At 41.0% G+C, this 25,080-nt stretch overlaps 1 pseudogene; it reads left to right on the top strand.

The window, feature by feature from the left end:
* LOC132972052 (NLR family CARD domain-containing protein 3-like) overlaps positions 1-10,368 on the top strand; it is a 14,560-nt pseudogene extending 4,192 nt beyond the window's left edge.
* Positions 10,369-25,080: the final 14,712 nt, after the last annotated feature.

Raw genomic sequence — 25,080 nt, 5'->3', positions numbered from 1 at the left:
TTTCTCTATATGGGTAATGTGCAGTATATGTTGTGTTTTATACATGGGTCTCTACTTTTCTGTTGTTTTTATGGATTCTACTGTGAGGCTGCTGAATGTATGCAGCACTTTGAGCCCAAGACAAATGTCTGAAGTTATAGTATTTACAGCTGCTCCTTTGACCCCTAATCAACGCCACAGCGCGCTTCTTTTTATCATCTTGGACTTGAGACAGCGAGGCGTCAGTTTAAACACACCTGAAGCTGGTTGACCTGCTGTTAAAGAGATGCTAGTCTGTGCTCTGTTAATCATGTTACACCAAGCAATGCCATTCCAGCATATAGAGCACCATTGTGACCCTCGCTCTGCCACTGTGGTCGGTAGGTTGAGCAAATTCACCCAACACTGCAAAAAGACACCCGTATGTGACGAGTGCTGATTTCAAACCCTGTTTTATACAGTTCTAGTTGTACAAATGTCCTAAAGGTCATGGTTGCTGTTAAATACTAACATGTTAGTTTAATGTTTAAAGTTTCAGACTCAATGTCTTGTTATTGGCATTATTCAGGGAAGATCAGACGGACAAATCATGTTAGGATCAAAACAAACTGCACTGAGGTGCTGCATCAGGTACTTAGGCAGACAGGAAGGAAGAGAAAATCTAATTAAGGATCACATCAGGTAATGAGATGTGGAGACTTCACCATCTCTGTCTTTCACATTTTTCCTGCTTGTATCTCACCTGTTTGTTATTTTGTCCTCAGGTTGTTTTACCTGCATGAACATCATTTATTGTCTTCTGATCAATCTGGAGATCAGAAGATGAGTGATCGAGGAGACAAAGAGGAGGACAGAGCAGAGTCTCCTCTGTCCAGCTGTCTCTCTATGAAGAATGACCGGTCTAAAAATCTTCCTCTATACTTCAATAATGAACCAGGACCCTCAGATCCACAGTAAGAGAACTTTTTTTAATCACCAAACTGTCAAGCTAAAAAAAAAGTCCTGAACACCATAATGTGTTGATTTTCTTGTTTTTAATCATCAACCTGCACACAGTGATCATACAGAGAAAGTCACTGAACTCATAACAACATACTAAGGATTATATATATATGTATTATATGTTTATAGATAAGATAATATGATTTCAGTATTGACTCTTTGGTTGTGTATCTAGTCGTCTTCTCTGTGATTCTGCAGGAAGTAGTCTTTTAAACTGATCCTGAAGTTTAGTGAGATCTGCTGTGATCGTTTTCTTTGAATAATTTTTTCTGTTGTGTCCACTCTTTGTTTTTAATTTTTTTTTTTTTAACATGACTACACAATGAGATCTTTTTTTTTTTTTACTGAAGTACTGTAAAATCCAGGTGTAAGATGCACTTTTAATACCTGTTTTTTTTCATCTTAAAAGTTGGCTGGGTCTTATAATATACCAGTATAACATGTTGACACATGAGCCATCATTACCGCGGGTGCAGAAGTCACCATCACTGCGTGCGGCCAGACGTGATTAAAAACGATCCCCATTCATTGGGCCTGATTTACTAAAGGTTTGTGTGTCTTAAAACGTGTGCAAACTTGATACCACCCACAAAAAATGTGTTAACTGATCTACTAACGGCGCGCAGTGAGGATTGCGTCTTTCATATGAGCAAAACAACACACATTGTCCATTTAGTACGTTTGACTTAATGAATATTCAATATGGGGCGTTTCTGCCCTAGAAAGGAGAAAATGCAAATAAGTTAAGTTACTACACGCATTGTGATTTACCAAGCCTGGCAAAAACTGAGGTGATTATGACGATGTCTGTATTTAACACCTTTGAAAAGAACGTGCTAACCCAGGAGACCAGTGTTACACACAACGGACTGCTGTTATTGAAGTTAGGAGGAGACATAGGCTCAACAAAAGAAGGCATACAGATCACATTATTCCCCAAGCATGTTAATATGTTTGGAATGACAGCAGGAAACACAATGATTAAACTATATTGTTGCCTATTTAAACAAAACTGAACATTCACAGCCTCTGCATTCTAAAGAATTTCAACACTGACGTTTATTTCTTCCTATTTCCCTCTTCTCATCAACATTATATTTTAAACAGGGATTTCCTTTTTCTCGTGCTGCACGTCTCTCCCCCAGCTCGTGTCCTCCGGTGTGCTCCTCTCCATAATGCGCTCGTCACCTCCCTCTACAGCCCGCTGCTGCTACGCTTGGATGGGGGGACCTCACCACTGCTTGTACCCCCGTCTTAGATACCGCTTAGGAAGAGCATTTATGTCCGATCAGACACAGCGCTGGCCAGCTGTCTGGTGCTCAACAATGTGCCGAGTGTCGCGCCTGAGCGCCACAGCTCACACCTCCTGCACAATGTATGACAATTCGTCTTCAAAAGATGAAGAAAAGAGAGGCCCTGTTTAATGCCCAGGTTTTCTTATAAGCCAAATTTTCTTTTTGGAATATTCAGTTTTATCTGCTGTAACTCAAAAATACTGTACGTTCATTTGCCTCTTCCACTGACACCTATTTTGCGCTTGCCGTCATCCTGCTTTCTGTCCAAACTCTCCATGACGTAAACCAGTAGAACACACAAAAACCTAACTAAACCTAAAGGAAGGGAAGACACACAGAGACTAAATAGACATAGGGTAACCAGACACAGGTGAGACTAACAAGACACAGGTGAGGACAATCAGGGCAATCACACTGGGAAACACACAGAGGCAGGAATACAAGAAACACTGAGGACAAACTAAATCATGAAACACACAAGGGAAAAACCAGCAACACTAGGGAACATTAACACACAAGGGAAACAAGCAACACTGGGATAAAACAGGGAAACTCAAATACAAAACCAAATCATGACAATGAGTATGTGCGTGACAACTTTAATAAAGCTTTACCACACAGTCACACCATCCACACAGCTGATCCAGGATTTACTGTAGCATCTTTTATAGCACTAAAAGGTCATGTACAGGCAAACAGAGAGAAGGGAAAAGAAACAATCTGTGCTCTCAAATAACAAAGCAGTATCAAATCTTTTTGAGGAATTACAACTAAAAAAAAATCTACTTTGCATACAGTACATCCTCTGATAAATAAAGTGAAGTACTTTGATTGCATTTCTGTGATGTTCCTGTAGGTGACCATGATGCAGCCAGACTGAAGCAGCACGTTGTGAAGGTGGACGCCATCATCTTGTCTTTGCAGTGCTGATTCTGAAGAGAACGCCTTCACATAGGACTCAAAGGTAAAATTATCTCTCATATCATTGGACCGTGTTATTGTAACCGCTATCAGCATCAAAGTAATTTTAGTAACAATTTATAATCTTTCTTAAAATGTAAGGAAGACTAGCAGAAGATTTTAACAGCCTCTGGTTCTGCAAGAAGTTCATGTTTAAATTGTTCTTCTTTCTGTCTTCAAGGAAATCAATGCCCAAAGGAAACAGCAGTCCAGAGTCTGATTCCAGCTCCGGTGAGGTTCTGCACACAAATTGGCTGTCTGATTATATGAGAATATTTAACATTAGTTTAATTTATCAGGCTGGCCCATGTGATGACAGTTTAAAATAATCTTCAATAGAAAGTGGCAGGAACACTTGTCTTAAAACATAAATTCATAAAGCTGATCATATTATTGGATTCATCATGTCTTATTATATATTTTATTTTTCCTCTTAAATAGTTCTCCTGTCTTTAAAACAAACTTTAGAAGCTGAAGTTTAGCAGAACCTGAGGACAGATCTGATTTCGGGTCTGAGGCATAAACATCACAGTAAAATTCATTATACTTTACATTTAACTCCATGATTGTTTTTCTTTACTACAGAAGATGCCCTCAGATTCAGATCCATCAACAACCCCTGACAACATGGAGGACTCGTCCCCTGAGCGTTTCCTGTCCTCTCTCGATGGAGTTCTTCTCTTCAGTTATTAACTCTTGAAAACAGCAGCACAACATGCCAGACTGTTTGACAAGTCTGTGATTGAATAAATGGAAATGGAATCTCATGCGTATCTTGCTATGCTTATTGCCTTTAAATGTTTAATATTAAATAAGTTTGAAGGCCATTTATCTCAGACGAGACCGGCTGTGACAAGCTGAGCTCGTCTGTTAGCTTTGCTGATGTCTTAGCTGTTGTTGGTCAAGAAGAACTTAATGTCAGTTCAAGGCCTTTTCAAATGTGAACTATAAACTTAACTGCTAAATTATTTTTACTGTGACCAACACGTTGTAGTGCTCCAGTTAATCAGAGACAGTCATATCAGATTTTTAAAAAGTTTATTTAAACATTTTATGAAAAAAACAACAACACCTGGCTTCATGAACCATGTGGAAAATAAGTAAGGGAGACCATCAGGTTGAACTGCTGGGACATAGGAGAAAGTATAAAAAATAATTTAACAAAGAAATCCCAACAAAAATCAAATAAAGTATAAAGATCCTGGATGATTGTTTGACTGTTAAAATATGATGGAAGAGCAAATCCAACACAACCCTCCAGCATCTGGCCTTTCAAACACAGGGCAACATCATGGAAAGGAAAATAGCAGCATTGAATATTGACCAGGATCTCTGTGTTTTCTCTGAGGATGACTATGGTAGACTTCTCACTGTTCACTGTCACAAAGCACCAGACTCTGTCCACCTTCTCACTGTTCACTGTCACAAAGCTCCAGACTCTGTCCACCTTCTCACTGTTCACTGTCACAAAGCACCAGACTCTGTCCACCTTCTTCAGTTGTGCAGACGTCGATCAGCTCCTCTGGGTGATGGCAGAGAGGACTCTTCATCTGGGAGAGCTGCTGTTGTAAGGTCATACCATAGTGGATGAGCAGGGCATCTGGATTTTTTATTTTATTTTAGAAGACTGTATTGTTAACAATAGCTTTTTTTTACAATCCTCTTATGAAACTTAAATAAAAATCACAGGATATATAACTTTTAACAGATGATTTTAACTTACACTTCACCTCTGTGGAAGATGTCAGACCAGCTGCTTTTATCTCTTCTTTGCCTAAATGAAAATACAAAAAACAATTGATTTACTGTTCACTTGAATATATTAGAGAAGCAGACATGAATCACATTGCAGACTATCAGTTTCTAACAAAATACAACATATCTTACCACCTGTAGCCTACGGTCTGTGGTGCTAACCTAGCTTAAATATAGAACGATTTTGTTAAAAACAGAGGACCCAGCAGCCCACGTATTTTCAATAATGATCAAAATAGCGTGATTTTTTAAAAGTGTGTTTAAATATTAGACTTTGAATACGGTGGTTTGTTGTACTTACACATTTCTTCATAGGACTCGTAGACCGGCAGAGCGCTTTCGGCGTCGCTGGGTTGCGTAAGACATCAGGGTAGTACGCTAAATGGGGGGGCGTGTTACCAGGGCTCCTGCCCCCGGACCCTACTGCACGGACTCTGGCTCCAAATGACGTCAAAATCGCAAGATGGAAGGGCCCCTAAGCGGCGTATTTTGACTTCAAGAACGTTGAGTGGGAACAGCTACAGTGCGCGCCCACTGTACTCTTCACTTGGGACCTTAGTAAATCAGGCCCTCAGTGTATTAAGAGCTGATTGCACGCTGCTCAGCGACACAGACCAGTCTGGCTGCACTACTTTTTCAAAACCTCATAATCATAATAATTAATTTACAGAAAACTGTAGGATATTGTTCCATAAATAAACCTTGTTGAATGCTCTTTTGATTGAAAGAGTCCTTTATTAAAGTTAAAGAGAAACAAGCGGAGTCGGGCAGAGAGCTCGCAAGCTAGGGGTCTCTGCTTCACAACTTTCCCTGCAGGCTGAGAGCTCGACTACCGTACTGTAGCTGGTAGGAGAGCAGACTCCACAAAGAGAAAACAGACTGAAAGGGTGACAGAGCTGAACAGTAACTGCAGGTTTTGGACTTCGCTGAACACAATAAAAACTGTCATGCAGGAAGACAGTGTAAACTTTATTTTCTCTCTGAGAGACCTTCAAATACACAGCGCGTCTTATACCGGTGCAACTTATATTTCGGATTTTACGGTACTTATTTTTTAACTCATGACACAGCTCTTGCACATGCTCAGTGTGCAGGTCATGACACAGCTCCTGCACATGCTCAGTGTGCAGGTCATGACACAGCTCCTGCACATGCTCAGTGTGCAGCTCTCTATAAAGCTGATTAATAACTTTTCAAAGGTCTCAGGTCTCAACCTAAATATTAAACACTTTGAACTTATGGCTGTTAAAGATTGTAATGTTCCCCATATTTGTAATAATCCAGTGAATGACCAGGTCACATACCTGGGAGTAGTTATCACCAAGGAGCAAAATATAAGGTGCACCTTAAATTTGAATCCCATCGTTGATAAAACTCTTGTTTACAAAGAGATTTATCTCTGAGACGAAGGACCTTGCTCTCAAAAGCTGAGGGCATTTCCAGATTCACTAATCCGGCTCTATCTTTGGATGTTGATTAAAAGTTAACCAAAAGATTCGATTATATGTTTTTTAACTTTCTGTGGAAAAACAAAATACATTATGTTAAAAAGAACGTGACAATAAACACAAGTCAATGTGGGGGCTTGAACTTTTTAGACTTCACAGCTCTTAACATTCAAAATGAACAGGCTGAGACATTTTTAAATAACCCAACATCTCTATGGAATATGATTCCTAATTATGTTTTTTTCGAAAGTTGGTGGCCTGGAATTTTATTACTGTGCAACTATAATATCAGTAAAATCCTGATCAAACTATCCAACTTCCATAAACAGATACTCTTGACTTGGTCTCTCATCTTGAAACATAACTTCTCTCCACACAGATATTACATCTGGAACAATAAGTTAATATGTTTTTTGAAAACTGGTTGAAAATAACATCACACTTGTAGGTCAGTTATTGGACTCAGATGGTAGACTCTATGGTTACACAGACAGACTTCTGCACATGCTCACTGCGGAGGACATGGCACACCTTTTTAAAACATTGCTTTTTGTGGCTTTATTTGAGTCCACCTCTGGCTTCTAAATGTCAGTCTCAGTTTTCACAGTTTTATGATTTCCCTTATCTCCACAGAATAACAAAGGGGTCTGTTTCTGTGGAGGAGCAGCTGTCCAGCTGTGCTTTGTGTCAAGATGTCCTAAGAGATCCAGTTTCTACCAGCTGTGGACACTGGTTCTGTAGACAGTGTCTCGCCTCATACTGGGACCAGTCTACTTCATGTGTGGAGAACGATCTAAAATAAGACGAGGACTGCAGATATCCAGTAAGTCCAGAACTGTATGAAGAATGAAGTCATTGTGTCTAAAAACAAGACAAAGCAGTTAGTATTTTCATTGATATATAGTTAAATGAAACATTTACATTTTATCTGATTCTTGCTGTCAGTTTATGTTCAGTATATTTTATTTGTCTTGTAGCAGCACACATTTATTACACGGATGTCTTAATGTGTAATAATAAAAATTGTGTATTTGATCATTTTATAAATCCAGTCTCAGGATATGTTTCTTCTCTTTCAGTAGATAGAGGTCTGCAGGAGGTTACAGATGAACATAAGATCAGTCTGAGGAAGAGATGTGAACATGTGACTGAAGGAAGTGATGAAACAGGAAGTAGAACCCTCCTCAACAGGATCTACACTGAGCTCTACATCACAGAGGGACAGAGTGAAGAGGTGAACACCCAACATGAGGTGAGACAGATTGAGACAGACTCTAAAAAGAAGACCCTCCATGACACTCCAATCAAGTGCCAGGAAATCTTTAAAGCCTTACCCGACCAACAGAACCAAAAGACTGAAGCTCAACCCGACCAACAGAAACCCATCAGAGTGGTTCTGACAAACGGGGTCGCTGGTGTTGGAAAAACCTTCTCAGTGCAGAAGTTCACTCTGGACTGGGCAGAGGGCTCAGAGAACCAAGACCTCAGTCTGGTGATCCTGCTTTCATTCAGGGAGCTGAACTTGATCAGAGATAAGCAGTACAGTCTTCTTGAGCTTCTCCATGTTTTCCATCCAACATTACAGAAGGTCACAGCAGAGACGCTCGCTGTCTATAAACTGTTGTTCATCTTTGATGGCCTGGATGAAAGCAGACTGTCATTGGACTTCAAAAACAGGGAGGTTGTGTCTGATGTCACACAGAAGTCATCATTAAACACACTGTTGACAAACCTCATCAAGGGGAATCTGCTCCCCTCAGCTCTCATCTGGATAACTTCTTGACCTACAGCAGCCAATCAGATCCCTCCTTCATGTATTGACAGGGTAACTGAAGTACGAGGCTTCACTGACGCCCAGAAGGAGGAGTACTTCAGGAGGAGGTTCAGTGATGATGATCTGTCCAGCAGAATCATCTCACACATCAAGACATCCAGGAGCCTCCACATCATGTGTCTGATCCCGGTCTTCTGCTGGATCACTGCCAATGTTCTGGAGCACATGATGAGCACAGAGCAGAGAGGAGAGTCAAGTATGACAAGTCCACATGAGCTGATGGAGACTGACGGGGAAGTTCTTCTGAAGCTGGGGAAGCTGGCGTTTGAACATCTGGAGGATGGAAACATCATGTTCTACCAAGAAGACCTGGAGGGGTTTGGTCTGGATGTCACAGAGGCCTCAGTGTACTCAGGAGTTTGTACAGAGATCTTCAAAACAGAGTGTGTGATCTTCCAGAAAACAGTCTACTGCTTTGTTCATCTGAGCGTTCAGGAGTTTCTGGCTGCAGTCTACATGTTCCACTGTTTGACAAACAGGAACACAACAGTTCTGAAGGATTTTCTGGAGCAAATAAACAGTGAACAAGGCGATGACGACGAAGACGACAACGGCGACGACAACGAAGGCGACAGCGATGAAGGCGATGATGAAGGCGATGATGAAGGCGATGATGAAGGCGATGATGAAGGTGGTGGCGATGAAGGCGACGATGAAGGCGACAATGAAGGCGACGATGAAGGCGACGATGAAGGCGATGATGGTGTCGGCGACGACAATATCACTTGTTTAAAAGTCTTTCTAAGTAGAGCCATGGAGAAATCCCTGAAAAGTAAAAATGGTCACCTGGACCTGTTTGTTTGCTTCCTTCATGGTCTCTCTCTGGAGTCCAACCAGAGACTCTTAGGAGGCCTGCTGGGTCAGACCGACAACAGTCCAGAAATGATCCAGAGAGTCATCAACAACCTGAAGGAGATAAACAGTGATGATATCTCTCCTGACAGAAGCATCAACATCTTTCACTGTCTGATGGAGATGAACGACCTCTCAGTCCATCAGGAGATCCAAGAGTTCCTGAAGTCAGAGAACAGATCAGAGAAGAAGCTCTCTGAGATCCATTGCTCTGCTCTGGCCTACATGCTGCAGATGTCCGAGGAGATTCTGGATGAGTTGGACCTGAAGAAGTACAACACATCAGACCAGGGACGACAGAGACTGATTCCAGCTGTGAGGAACTGCAGGAAGGCAGAGTAAGTCCAGATGTGATTAAATATGAGTAAAAATAAGCTGTTTAGTTCTTCAAATATATACTATACAATATCTAGGTTTTTGAAAACAGTGTTTATCTGAAATATTAACAAACTCTTCAGTCACTTGTTATAAGTTTTCTTGAGCTGCTTTAAATGCTGAGTGAATGTCTTTTTTTAGATCTAGTGTTTACCAACTTCAAGGTCACAGGTCATTTGTTTCATAATAATCCCTACATTTACTATTTTTCTTTTATCATCCTATTAGTGTCAGTAATAACAATAGTGATTATTGTTACAATAAATATTGTTATCATTACAACTAGGGCTGTAGCGGTAACCGCAAAAATGAATAACCGCGGTAAAACAAGATCTCAGCGGTGACCGCACGTTGAGTCACTTCACCCCACATAATGTTCAGATGGACTCACAAGAAACTGCACTGGTACCTAAACCCAATGTAACTTTGCCCCTTTGTTAACATTTCAGCTTTCAGTCAAATGAAAAAGGAGAACCAGCTGATTTAAATGATACAATTTGTCAAATCTAGCAACAAAATCTGTGTGAAATGAGGAAACATCTCATTTTAGTTCTCACCTCGCAAATATACCTAGTATCAATCAATCAATCTTTATTTGTATAGAGCCAGTTCATAACAAGAGTCATCTCAAGATGCTTTACAAAAAGCAGGTCAAAGACTTTACTCTTATTTAATATTACAAAAGAGCAGGTAAAAAGACCTTACTTATTTCAATATTACTAAGACCTAAAGATCCATCATGAGCACTTTAGCAAAGCAGCAACATTTACAGTGGTAAGAAAAAAACTCCTTTTAACAGTCAGAAATGTTCGGCAGGATCCCAGGCTCATGATGAAACAGCCCTCGTGCCAAGACTGGACCTGGCTTGCGATAATACCGCACACCGCGCTATTGAGCCACCTTGGATCACCGCGGCAGCCCTAATTACAACCCCATTAACCAAAGACTGGGATAATGTTGAATGCTGATTGAAAGGTTAACTCCTGCACACGGTCTATTAAGTAAATCAAGAATATTTTTGTCTTGATTTAAACCGCTCGGACATTTTTGTTTTCCTCCTTCATGGACTCGAGCCAACGTCACAAGATTAAAGTCTGATGAGTTGTGTTAGCGTGCGTGGAAAGGGACATTTGATTAGTTTTTCTGTCCTCACTTTATGCTGATCTAAAGGGTTAAAAAAATGTGTTTATAATTCATTAAAATGTGTATCGTCTAAAGCTAAAAACTGTGTTAAAAGTCATTGGGACAGTCAAAAAGTTCATGATATAGTGAAAGTACAGAACAAATGTATTGAGTTAAAAAGAGACCCCAATATATATTTTTATTTTTATGTGTCTAAAATAGCTATTTAGAGCCGAATTCCAGTTACTATGTTATTGCAATTCTCAATCAGGTCACTAGAGGGCGCATAGCGCTTGTGAGGAGCAAAGAGGCAAGTTCTGCAGAATAAATCCTGCAGCCGAGCTGAACCCAGCTAAACTGTGTTGCTTCTTTGTATTTACATACATAATATATATATATATATATATATACATAAATATATTAAAAAAAATAACTTGTTGTATATTTCACTCTTTACCACCTGAACAGCTGATTTTTAGATAAATTATGAATAATTAAACAAAGAAAAACAATCATTCCAATTTCAACCATCAGACGTCAAAACAAAGTCAAACACTTTTGTCTGAGATGTTTGTGACACTGTGAGATTCTGAAACTGTCAAAGGAAAGTTTAAATTGAAGACTCTTTGATTGAATGTCTTCTCTATAACTAGAATAAATATTACAGATGTTTACTTTGTTCACTTTTCGTTGCAGACGATCGTCTTTTTTTGGGGGGGGGTTAGGGTTAGGGCTAACCCTTATCTTAGGGCAGGGATGTCAAACATACGGCCCGCGGGCCGTATCCGGCCCGACAGCAGGTTTCATCTGGTTGGGGAAGAAAGGGGAAATGTATTAAAAAATATTTTGAGATTTTTTATAAATTCAATATTTGTAATACTTATTTTCCCTGAATTGTATTGAAACCTATGTAAAATTAGCAACATAAAGGTTGATATCATGATACGAAAATTTATTAAACGGGGCACTTTGAACTATCTTCTCAGCAGGGAGTATCAAAAAAAAGAGGAGTGGCCGAGCGCATGAGCTGCTCCTGCATAAAGGAGCTGAACACCTGAGAGAGGTGACACAGAATGCAGGTTTTCAAGAGAGATCGAAGGGGCGATGTTTCTTTAGTTTTATTTGCTCACAAGTTGCCAGAATCGTATCAGAGCTACGGGACTTAACCACAGGCACACCGCTGCACTGCGCACGCATCATGACGGTCTTCAGCTCTGTCCACACTTCTTACCAGTTTCTTCTGTCTTGACTGATGTAAAACACAAATTTTACTAATGATAACAAAGCTTCCTATGGAGTGAGCCATAAAGAGCAGCTCGTGCAAATAAAAAACAATCCTCTCCATCATGCGTAACGGCCCAGACCGTCTCCACACATCCAGACTAAGTGTAGGTTGTGGACACCGGCGTTGAGCCTGATGATAGACTTATTTTACCTCTGGTTATTGTAAAAACAGTAAATTAAAATGAATATTAACTGATTTTAATTACAGATGGTTCATTTTTAGGTCACCCAGAGGTGAACGTGTTGTGTTGAGCGACATCACTTCTAAATGCAGTAGCCTGCTGTTGCACCTTTATCACCAGCTCTCATCAGACCGTAAACATGTCATTATTACTGAACATTTCCTTCTTATCTGAAAACAATATCAATAATGAAGAAAAATACAATTACATAAAAGAGTAATGAAAATGATTTACAGATGAGTAAACATGTCTTATATTGTGACCAGACATGTATTGTGACATGAAGAACCTTGAATCTAAATAACTTACATAGAACCCTCTCTCACTCGATGACATGCAAACACATATTCTGCTGATATCTCTACAGCTCTCGTCTCCCAGAGTGATTCTCATCTGTTCCTCTTTAGGGAGGGAAAGAAAGCCGGGGATTCGATCATTAAATCTGGGAAAGAAGGTGTCTCTAATGTCTTTATATTTGGGGCAGCTAGTGAGGAAATGAAGTTCAGTTTCCACCTGTCCTGTTCCACAGTGCACACACACTCTTTGAGATCTCTAACCAGTTTCTACAGCCAGTGTGTGATCACTGAGCCTGTATTTAGTCATTGTTTGTCTTTTAAGAGGTTCTTTTATTTCTCTTAAATATTGGGCTACTTTGAATTCCCTGTCCAGTAAACTATAGCATTCTAATCTATGTATTGTTTGGGTTTCTAATTTCCACTGATTCATATATTTCTGTTTATTATCTTTGTCTGTTTGTTGAATTTGTGAGTTGCTTTGATATATGGATCTATGTGTGGTGTTTCTATCAGTGATCAGAGAGTGTGTGTGTTCTAAATAAGCTCTGTGTTGCTGTGACTCTGACTCGGACTCGATCAGGTGGTTCATGAACTTCAGCCTTCTTTTTTTAATGTGGATCAGTAGAGGGAACTGGCCCAGCTCGGCTCTGCAGCCGTGGTTTGGACAGTTTCTGTGGACTCGTAATATGTTTTTACAAAACTCCAGATGGACTCTTTCCACTGGGTTTGAGTCCCAGAGCTGCTCTTTGATTAATGGGCCCCAGACTTCACTTCCGTATAACAGAATTGGCTCAATCACAATTTTTACAGCACATTGATTTTCAGAGTATTTACATTTAATCAGATCATAAACTTTTCCTCCTACACCGTTTTGGAGCAGCTGATAGAAAAGGTCGTTGTGCCAAATGGAATCAAAAGCTTTCCTGAAATCTACAAAGCAAGCAAAATTTTTCCTTTCTTCTTCTGCTGTACATGTTTGTGGGCTCCTCTCCTCTGGAACCGCCTTCCAGCCGGGGTCCGGGAGGCTGACACAGTCTGTATTTTTAAGAATAGACTTAAAACTTTCCTTTTTGATAAATCTTATAGTTAGGGCTGGTGCTGGTGTAGACCAGCTCTTAGTTATGCTGCTATAGGCTTAGACTACCGGGGGAACTGGCACCCTGAGCTCCTCTCTCTCTCTCTCTCTCTCTCTCTCTCTCTCTCTCTGTACATATACAGTACATCATATTACTGCATGTATCTATCTATAAATCTCAGTCACTAACCACCTACTTTCCTGGGAGCTTTTGAGCTCTCTTATGCTCCTCAAGATCGTCGGTTGACGGCCTGCCAGAACCACTGTAACTTTTGCTGCTTTGCTAAAGTGCACATGATGGATAGGCCGGATCTTTGTAACATAACAATGAGTAAGGTCTTTTTACCTGCTCTTTTGTAATGTTAACAGACAAAGAGTAACGTATTTTACCTGCTTTTTGTAAAGTGTCTAGAGATAACACTTGTTATGAGTTGATGCTATACAAATAAAAATTGATTGATTGATTGATTGATGAGAGTCTGGAGAGTGAAGATGTGGTCTGTTGTTCTGTGTTTGGGGAGAAAGCCAATTTGGGATTTACTTAGAATGTCACCTTCAGTCAGGTAGGACAGGATTCTTGAATTTAATATACTACAGAACAGTTTCCCCAGATTGGAACTGACACAGACTCCTCTATAATTATTGGGATTCAGTTTATCTCCATTTTTTAAAATAGGAGTAATCAGACCCTTGTTCCAAATATCAGGATATACACCACTTTTTAAAACTAAATTAAATAATTGAAGCACAGCTGCTTGAAGTTTCCTGCTGCCGTGTTTTAACATCTCCGCTCTGACACCATCGATACCACACACCTTTCCATTCTTCAGGTTAGACATTTTGTCCTGTAGCTCTTCCATTGTAATCGGACTGTCCAAAGTATTTTGATGATCTTTTATTACATTTTCTAATGATTTGAATTTGTCTATTGTGGTGATCTGATGTGTGTTTAAACCAAATTGTTCTTGATTTTGATATAAAGTGGAGTAGTAGCTTTTCCAAATGTCACCGTTCTGAATGGCGATGTTATTTTTATGTTTGCTTGGGTAAAATTTTTCCAAGTTTCCAAAAACAGTTTTGGTCTATTGCCTTTTCGATTTTCATCAATTCATTCTCTGAGTTTTGAGTTTTCTTCTGATTGATTATCTTTTTGTATTGTTGAAGGGCGGTGTGGTATTCATGACGCAGTTCTTTGTTTTTAGGATCGTTGTGTTTCCTGTTTGACAGTTTTCTGAGCTGTTTCCTGAAAGAGGGACATTCACTGTCAAACCATGGTTCTTTGGCTGGTTTTTGGTTCCATTTGGTACTTGGTCTCTTCATTTTGGATTATTTTGCTAATTTAATAAATATTTGATTCAACTCTTTTGTAGCCAAATTTATGCTTTCTTTGTTTATGGGGTACTGTCTGCTTAGAAATGTATCTAGCATGTTTTGGATGTTAGCATTGTTAAATGTGTTGGTGTAGTGTGTGAGGCTGTTTTCTGTCCATTTGTAATGTTTGGGGAGGGTTAACAGGTCATCATCGGGTGTGTTGTTAAGAGTCTGGGTCTCTAATGTCTTTAAATACAGTGTGATCTGATTGTGGTCTGATATGGGACATTGAGGTAGGACTGTGAATGCATTAATTTGGTCTGAATCGAGATCCGTGATTGCATAATCTATTACACTGTTACCTAAAACAGAGCAGTAGGTAAACCTACCCAGAGAATCTCCTCGGGTCCTACCATTCACTATATAGAGTCCTAGAGATTTACACATTTGTAAGATGTCTTTCCCATTCTTATTAACTGTACTATCATAGCTTTGTCTTTGTTCTGTAACCACAGGCTGGTTTAAGGGAGATATATTTAAATGAATATTTCCATCTGTATCAATACAATCTTTCTCTTTGCCAGTTCTGGCATTCAAATCCCCAAGTAGTAACACCGAACCAAGTGACTGGAAGTCAAGTATTTCTCTTTGGACTTCTTGGAGGTATTCTTCCGAATAATATGGGGAGCTTGATGGGGGTAAATAAATAGCTCATAAATAAACATCTTTGTAGTTTTCAATGAGTCCTTTTTTAATTTTGACCCAAATATGATTTTTCCCTTTTTTGACGGGTGAGATATGATTGAAATGTTTTTGTTTATACCAAATAAGGATTCCTCCTGACTGTCTGCCGTTTCTTATATGGGAATGTTTAACTGATGGTACACTCAGTTCAGTGTAGCCACTTGGGCAGTTTGAGGGGGTTTTCTCATGTTGCCATGTTTCCTGTAAGATTACAATATCAATGTTTCCTATACTATTTACAAAATCATAGTTTGAAGTTTTCATTCCAAACGTAGAGGACTTCAGTCCCTGAATATTCCAACTACCAACAGAAAAGGATGCAATTCTCTCAATTAAAAGTGTAGTGTCATTTGATCCGGTGTGAATGATGATATGCTCTACTCCCTCAAACCTTCCACTGGACAGATGTTCCATGGCTTTATCTGTTGTTGGGCTCCATAGTTTCACTGATCTTTTCTCAGGAAACAGCCGTGTTAAGTTGATGTGTCGCCCGTTGGAGTCACAGATAAACAGGATTTCTTTATGTGTGGTAATATTCACTTGTGTTTCAGGTTGACTGACAGAGAAGTGTGTGTCTCTACTTGAAGGCTTTGGGTAGGCTGGTGGGACTAGAGACAGAGGTGTTGAGGATATTGAGCATCCTGACCGGTTCATTTCAGAGGGGGGAGAGGTGGCATCTATTATCTGACGATCCTCTTCCTCTTCTTGTCTGGTTCTGCTTGGTTGATGATGGTAATTTCCTCTCTCAGTGTCCGCATCATCATCTGAAGAGCTTGGTTATCCTCCTCTAGCTCTCTCACAGCCTGTTGTAGTTCTTAAATCTGATCTTGTTGTTGGAGGATCAGAGTGTGTGTTTCGTTCTTCTGTTGTTTAACATAAGTTTTCTGATGCAGGTTAGCAAGGGTTTTCTCTCTGAACTCCATGAATTCCCTCTCCAGCACAGACAGACGTTCTTTCAGAGTCTTCAAACTGTTGGAGAACCTGGGAGTAGTCTCAGGAGACAGTAGAAATTAGGCTTTTTTGGATGTAGTGAGGCTGTCAGACTTACTTGTGTTGTCTGCCTCTGAGGTTGTTGAGTTTCCCCTCTCTTTCTCTTCCATCTCCTCCTTCATGTTCTGAAAGTCCTTTTGAAAATGATCCAGGCAGTTTTCCGATCCTTGGACCATGACTGTACCGTTGTGGTAAATATTAATTGTCAGCACTGAGCTAGTTGTATCTCCATCTTCATACACAGATATTTGTCTTCCTTTGCTGATTCCATTTTTCTTAATGTACCTGAAGGCTTCAGTAAAAGTAGTATGCCATGTATTTGGTTTGTTTGTGAAAAAAATTTGATTTGTCTTTACTCTTCTTTTATCTGTTACTGAAAAGTCTGCCACAACTGTTTCAGGTGAGTCTTTCAGGACTTCTACTTTGAAAGTATTTTTTGCCTTCACAGATGTGATGTGATTTGGATAGAGTATCTCACATCCTTGTATCATTTTAGTGGATTTAGTGTAGTTAGTGTTGTCTCTCTCTCTCTCTCTATCTGAGTAGATGTGCTGAGAGTTGGTGTGTGAGAGTGTGCGGAGCTCTTGAGTGAGTGTTAATTTTCCAAACTTTTCGAGTTGTGTGTTAGTTGTTGTTTTGGGTACTTGTTTATTGTTACTGGGTGTATAGAGATCGATTTAACTTTTAGTTGCGGGGTGTGTGTGTGTGTGTTTTGCCCACCAGCGTTAGCTGAGAGGTGTGTTTGTTTGCATGTGTGGAGGTAATGGGTGTCGAGTTCACTGGATTAACGAGAAGACACGGCGTAAAGATCGCCGGTGCCTCTCGTTACTCGGTGAATGAATGTGCTTTGGCTGTTGTTGAGGTGGTGGGACCGCAGCGTGTTAAATCTGTGACCCGGATGAATGGAGCGGTGGTTCTGTTTTTAGACAGCGTTGATAAGGTGAACGCCGTGGTGGAAAACGGAATGGTCATAAATGACACTTTTCTTCCCATGTCTTCTCTGTCTCTGCCTTCTAGGAAGGTAATTTTGTCAAATTGTCCGACGTTTATAAGTGATGACTTTCTGCAAAGGGAGTTATCAAGACACAGGAAAATAGTCTCTCCTATTAAGAAGCTGCCCGAGGGCTGTAAAGCCCCACAGCTCAGTCACGTGGTCTCTCACAGACGTCAGGTCTATATGATCTTAAATAAAAGAAATGTGGAGCTTAATCTTGTTTTCACTTTGATTATGTGATTTATGTCACTTCTGAAAACATGAAATGTGTTCACTGGAAAAGGGAGGGGCATCAGACACAGAGTAGTGGGGGTAAGGAGCAGACAGGTGAGGAGACACAGAGTGGAGGAGGAGAGGAGACACAGAGTGGAGGAGGTAAGGAGCAGACAGGTGAGGAGACACAGAGTGGAGGGGGAGAGGAGACACAGAGTGGAGGAGGAGAGGAGACACAGAGTGGAGGAGGTAAGGAGCAGACAGGTGAGGACACAGAGTGGAGGAGGAGAGGAGACACAGAGTGGAGGAGGTGAGAAGACACAGAGTGGAGGAGGTAAGGAGCAGACAGGTGAGGAGACACAGAGTGGAGGAGGTAAGGAGCAGACAGGTGAGGACACAGAGTGGAGGAGGTGAGCAGACACAGAGTGGAGGGGGTAAGGAGCAGGCAGGTGAGCAGATGGAGGTGGGGAATGGGTCTAATGTTGATACTGAGCAACAGGCAGCAGGTAAAGGGAGGGGCTGTACTGAACCTGCTGAGGAGGAGATGGAGTCAGAAGAGTCTTCTCTTAATACTCCTAGCTCCAAAAGAAAATCAAAGACTAGTGAAAATGTTTCACTAGAAGAAAAGAAAAGAACAACAAAGAAAGCAAAAGGAAAAACAGAAAACAAACCAAAAGAATCTGATCCAGGATCAGAGGTCAGTGCTGATGAGGACTCTCCCCATCTCACTGACAGTGAAACATCTGACTGCAGATACTCTCAGAGACAGAAAAACAAAAGAGACTACAGTGCAAAAAAAATTAATATGTTTCTACAAAAAAAACTAAAATATGTGGGGTGTAAAAATAGAAAATTATTTCGCTGATAAAAGGCTTTTTTTTGAGTCGGCACGAGATCTCATGAGAGATAAAGGGAAAGGGTATTTTTCTGATCAGGAAACTTACGTGCGTGTCCAAATTGAGACAGGAACTGTGTAACAATGTTGGTGATGACGAGGATGATGATTATGATGATGATGAAAACAAAGAATTGTAGTTTATCTTTTAAAATACAGATGTTTTTGTTTCTAGTTTAATCTCTCTCTCCATGAGTAATTTTAAAGTTGTATGAAGTAATGAAAAGGAATCACGTTGATATAATGTTTGTGCAGGAAACTCACAATGACACTTTTAATGAAGTGGACTGGATGAGAGAATGGGGGGGTCAGGTTATCCTGAGCCACAGTAGCAGCAGTAGTGGGGGGGTGGCTGTTCTGTTCTCACAGAAGTGTGCACCTGTCTCGTACACTGTGACAGAGGTAATACAGGGGAGGCTGCTGGTGGTCAGAGCTGTTTATGAACAGTGTGAGCTCTTTTTAATTAATATTTACAGTCCAGCTACAGGAGCAGAGAGAATACCTTTTTTAAATGAAATGAACATTATTTTAAACAGTGTCACTCCAGATGTCTTTGTGCTTTTAGGGGGGGATTTTAACTGCACTGAAGACGACTCTGTTGATAGAAATCACACTGAACCTCATCCTGCTTCTAAACGGCTTTTAAAACAACTAATCGAAACTCATGACCTGTCTGATGTATGGAGGTCATTTTACAAAGACAACAAACAGTACACGTGGTCTCACACCAGAGATGGTTTTATTTCACTAGCTAGGTTAGATCGGTTTTATTGTTTTAAACACCAGATGAACATTTAAAAATGTTTTATCGTGCCTGCTGGTTTTACTGATCACTCATTAGTATTGTGTCACGTTTCTATTAGTCATTTTAAACATCAGAGTGCTTTTTGGCATTTTAACACTTCCCTGCTCCTTGATAAAATCTTTTTAGAGGGTTTTCGGTTTTTATGGAGGAATTTTAGAACGACATGTCCTGATTTTAAGTGTTTAAGACAGTGGTGGGATTGTGGGAAGGCTGAAATCAGGGTTTTCTGTCAGCAGTACACTCTCAATGTCACACGGGACATTACCAGATCTGTAAAAGCTCTAGAGATTGATATTGTGGAACTTCAATCCTTGATTGATTCCACAGGAAATCGAGGACATATTGAAGTTCTCAAAGCTAAAAAGAAAGCCCCGACAGACCTGCTGGGCACCAGAGCCCAGGGAGCCCTCGTCAGATCGAGATTCCAAAGTGTGGCTCAGATGGACGCCCCGTTTTTCTTTGGAATGGAAAAAAAGAATGGACAAAATTAATGTATGCATGGTCTTCGAACAGCAGCAGGACAGGAGCTGAAAGAAGCTGGAGACATCCGAAAACATGTGTGGACTTTTATTCTGGGCTCTACAACAGTGAGTACACTGACAATGAACAGCTGTTTGACTCTTTTTGTGATGATTTACCCCGTGTCTCTGAGGACTCCAACCAGCTGATCAGAGAACCTCTACAGCTACAGGAGCTGTCCGCAGCTCTGCAGAGCATGGAGGGAGGAAAAGCTCCCAGAATCGATGGACTCCCTGGTGAGTTATTTAAGACATTAACACAGGGGACTGTTCTTGCTCCATTCCTCTTTACTCTGTACACAGCGGACTTCAAACACAACACTGAGTCCTGCCACATTCAAAAATACTCTGACGACACAGCTATTGTGGCGTGTGTGAGGAAGGGTCAGGAGGGGGAGTACAGGGATCTGGTTAAAGCTTTCACTGATTGGAGCGAGAAGAACGGTCTCCTTTTGAATACCTCCAAAACCAAGGAGATGGTGGTCGACTTTCGCAGGTCGAAGCCCCCACCTAACCCAGTCAACATCCAGGGGAATGACATCGAGATTGTGGAAACCTACAAATACTTAGGGGTGCACCTAGACAATAAACTGGACTGGTCCGTGAACACAGATGCCCTCTACAGGAAGGGACAGAGCCGACTATTTTTCCTTAGGAGGCTCAGGTCCTTCGATGTCTGCAGTGAAATGCTGCAGATGTTTTACCACTCAGTTGTGGCGAGTGTCCTCTTCTACGCTGCCGTCTGCTGGGGAGGCAACATAGCAGACAAGAACATCAGACGGCTGGACAAACTGGTCAAAAAGGCTGCTTCGGTGCTCGGGAGGAGTCTGGATCAGCTGAAGGTGGTGGTGGAGAGACGCACACAAAGTAAACTGCAGGCCATCACGGACAATGCCAGCCATCCTCTACACCTCACACTGGCAGAACAGAGGAGCGGCCGCAGCAGACGACACATCTCGCTGCGCTGTAGGACTGAGCGGTACAGAGCATCCTTTGTCCCCACAGCCATCAGACTACACAACACCTCAGTCGAGGGCAGGGGCTTATTGTGACTCTCTCCCACTCTCTCTCTCTCTCTCTGCCCCCCCCCTCACATGCACACATACACACATACGCTCAATGGACAATAGTGCAATACTTATTTATTTAATATCTACCTCCGGCTCTTCTTTTTTATATACAATTTTAATTATGTGCAATATTGCTCACTATTTTATTGACTTTTATTGACTTTTATTGTTTGTCCAATTTTTTTGTTTGTTTGGTTTGTTTTATTTGTCTGACTACGTGAGCTACTGGATACCTGAATTTCCCCAAGGGGATGAATAAAGTATCTATCTATCTATCTATCTATCTATTTTGGGATGTGCTGGGAGAAGATCTTCTTGCTGTTTTAAATGAAAGCCTGGCTGAAGAGTCATTGCCCCTCAGCTGCAGGAGAGCAGTAATCACACTCCTTCCAAAGAAAGGTGATCTCCAAGAGATAAAGAACTGGCGTCCTGTTTCCCTGCTATGCTGTGACTATAAAATTTTCTCCAAAGCTCTGGCCAACAGACTGAAGGACATAATGGACCAGATCATACACCCGGACCAAAGCTACTGTGTACCTGGCAGGTCTATTCATGACAATGTGTCTTTAATTCGTGATGTTTTGGACGTCTCTAGTTCATTGGACATAGACCTTGGTCTCATTTCGTTAGATCAAGAAAAAGACCGCGTTGAGCACCTCTACCTCTGGAAAGTTCTGGAGAGTTTTGGTCTCAGCCCTGGTTTCATTGCTATGATCAAGGTTTTGTACCAGGACATTGAGAGTGTACTGAAAATCAATGGAGGACTAAGTGCACCTTTTCAAAAAGAAGTGTTTTTAATAGAAAACATTGTGAAAGATTTTGGTATAGTATCATCTGCAAAAGTGAACTGGGGGAAGAGTGAAGGGTTAGCAGTTGGTTTTAAGTCACATTCGCTGCCCAACCTACCAGTAGGACTAACATGGGGAAGAAATGGTTTTAAGTATCTTGGTGTGTTTTTAGGGGATGTCTCACCACCCTGAGACAGATCTTGGACATAGCTGGACCTGAACTGAACAATACAGTAGCAGTGACCTCTGCTCTTGGTCTCCGGTCTGCACGTTTTGTGGACAGAGTGCTCAGACTGTTGCGTCTCAGACTGACGGGGGAAGAGAAGGAGATGCTGCAGGATTACTGTAGCAGGAAGGAAGTACCTATTGACCGTGATCCTTTTCCTGAAATAGGCCTCACAATGAATTCTTGTGTTTCAAGTGAAAGACATTCAAAAGGGACTGATGATAAATGTTTGGACTTTTATAACGTTAGAGGTAAGGAACTGTTTTGTGTGTGTGTTAAAGTATTAAATGAGAGTATTGAAAAACAGAGTGGACACCAAGTGGAGACAATGGTTGAAAGTGGCTGACCACATCAAGCCAGTGTGGAGAGTTTTTTATAAAAGCCCTCTGAACAAGAGATCTGGTGATCTGTAATGGAGGATTTTAAATGGAGCAATAGCTGTAAACTCTTTTGTCTCTCGTTTTAATCCCTCTGTGTCTAATCAATGTTTTTTTGTCTGAGTGTGTCAGACTCAGCGATCTGTTTAGGGTTTTAAAGAAGGTTTTTATGGGTTTTAATGTGACTTGGTCAAAAGTCAGTCGTTCACTGAACATACTGAACGGGAGCTCTGAGTCTCTCTCTCTCTCTCTCTCTCTGGCAGTATGATTGAGGTAGGCACACACGCTCACACAAACACATCACGCACTCACTACTTTCACCTGGTTCAGTGAATATCAGTTGTTATCAGTCTGCTTTATTCCACCTTTCTACCAGAGTCAATAGCCTACAAGTCTTCATTCATCATCTAAACATAGCCCGAAATTACAGAAAATTGGACATTTTTGCCATTGATAATTTAATCTGCTAGCTGTTTTCACTTTTGAATGATTGTGTGATTAAAACAGTTATCTATAATTCCTTCTGTAAAACCATTTGACTATGTCAACAACATAAAATAAGGTTTTTCCCAATGCTCAGATTTCTGTTTTGAAAATGTAGGCTATGCAAAATATCACACATAACGAATAATTTAGATATCCAATCATACAATTCAGGAAACTCTTTAGAGCCTATAGGTTACACATCGCATAAATTATTAAATTATGAAGGGGGATTTTCATAGTGATATCGGTTATAGTTGTTTTTTTACTCTACATTAAGCCTACCTCTGGAGCCTTGCTTTAACTTCAGCAATTTATTAAGATTGTTGCAAACACACACACAATATTATTCGCTCAAGTTAATTTGTTAACCATCTTTGTTTGATAGATACCTCAGCACCGGGGACTCATTTACCACCATCGGCAGCAGTTTCAGGTTGGGCATCAGCACCGTGGGGAAGATTGTGAGGGAGACCAAATTTGGCTCCAACTTAAGGATACGTACATGCCAGTTCCAACAGAGGAGATCTGGAAGTACACAGCAAGGAGGTTCAGCAAGAGATGGAACTTCCCTAACTGTCTTGGGGCTCTTGATGGTAAACACGTCCGAATTGAGGCTCCTAAAAACACCTCCTCACCTTAGTGGATGCCGATTATTGCTTCCTATGATAGAAATAATAATAATACATTCGTTTTATATAGCGCTTTTCTAAAAACTCAAAGACACTTTGACAAAAACATAAAACAATAAAACAAAACAAAAAACGACGAGGACAGTACAATGATGAAGTAATGTGGGAGGGGGGAGGGGGGGGAGTTAGTGGTTGTAGGCAGTATTGAAGAGGTGAGTTTTGAGGGATTTCTTGAAGGAGGTGAGTGTGGGGGAGTCTCTGATGTTTTTTGGGAGTGAGTTCCAGAGGGTGGGAGCGGCAATGGAGAAAGCCCTGTCCCCCCAGGACCAAAGGTTGGTCCTGCAGGAGGTTTGCATCCGCAGACCTGAAAGTGCGGGTGGGAGTGTGCCAGTGGAGGAGCTCAGACAGGTAGGGGGAGCCAGGTTGTGAAGGGCTTTGTAAGTGAGGATGAGGAGTTTGAAGTTGATATGCTGGGGGATGGGGAGCCAGTGGAGGTCATGAAGAACGGGGGTGATGTGGTCTCTGGTGCAGGGGTGTGTGAGGAGACGAGCAGCGGAGTTCTGGATGTATTGGAGCTTCTTGAGTGAATGTGGGGGGAAGGGAGCACTGTAGAGCCATCGATGGTGAGGGAGAAGTTGTTGGTGGATTTGATGAGGGATTTGGGGCCGATGATGATGACTTCTGATTTGTCGAAGTTGAGTTTGAGAAAGTTGGTTTGAAGCCAGGATTTTATTTCTGTGATGCAGTCAGTGAGGATTGAGTGAGTGGCAGGAGTGATGGCTTTGGTGGCGATGTGGAGCTGGATGTCGTCGGCAAAGCAGTGTAACTGGAGTCCATGCAGGCGGATGATGTGACCAAGGGGGAGCATGTACATGATGAAGAGGAGGGGACCTAGTACAGAACCTTGGGGAACACCTTAGGAGAGAGGAGCAGTGGGGTATTTGCAGTGGTTTATCCTGATGAACTGATGTCTGTCAGAGAGGTATGATTTGAGCCAGGAGAGTGCAATGCCAGTGATGTTGAAAGTGGTTTCAAGGCGGGAGAGAAGAATGGAATGGTTGATGGTGTCAAATGCTGCACTTAGGTCCAGTAGAATGAGGATGTTGAGCATTGTTTCGCCTACCATTATATTAGGGGGCGGCAGAAGCTCTGCAGAGCCGTGAAAAATATAAAGAATATTTTGTTTCGCCTGCTGGCCAGCTGCCATGACAGTACAACCGTGTGCGCCGTGCATGCCATGCATTTCAAATCTAAAATGAAATGTTGGCTTGATTTCTTTAAGTTTTGTTTAAATGTTGTACATTCATAATTAAATACATTTGCAGTTCAATTCTGTAAAACAATACAAATCAAATATCGTTGTAGTCATTTTACAATCTATTAGTTGGCCTATTTGTTATTATTTTATATGTTGTAAATACAGTCCTCCTAAAAACAGTGTGCGCACCTCCAAATGTTGTTGCACAAAGTAATAAAAAGAACACTGAACATTCAATAAAAGAAGACTACCAATGAGTAATGTGTCTTCATATTTTACAAAGACTGCACAGAACCCAATATTATTAAATACTCATC

The sequence above is a fragment of the Labrus mixtus genome, chromosome 3 (assembly GCF_963584025.1).
Source record: "Labrus mixtus chromosome 3, fLabMix1.1, whole genome shotgun sequence".
Lineage (NCBI taxonomy): Eukaryota > Metazoa > Chordata > Actinopteri > Labriformes > Labridae > Labrus > Labrus mixtus.
This window is presented reverse-complemented; position numbering and strand designations above follow the sequence as displayed.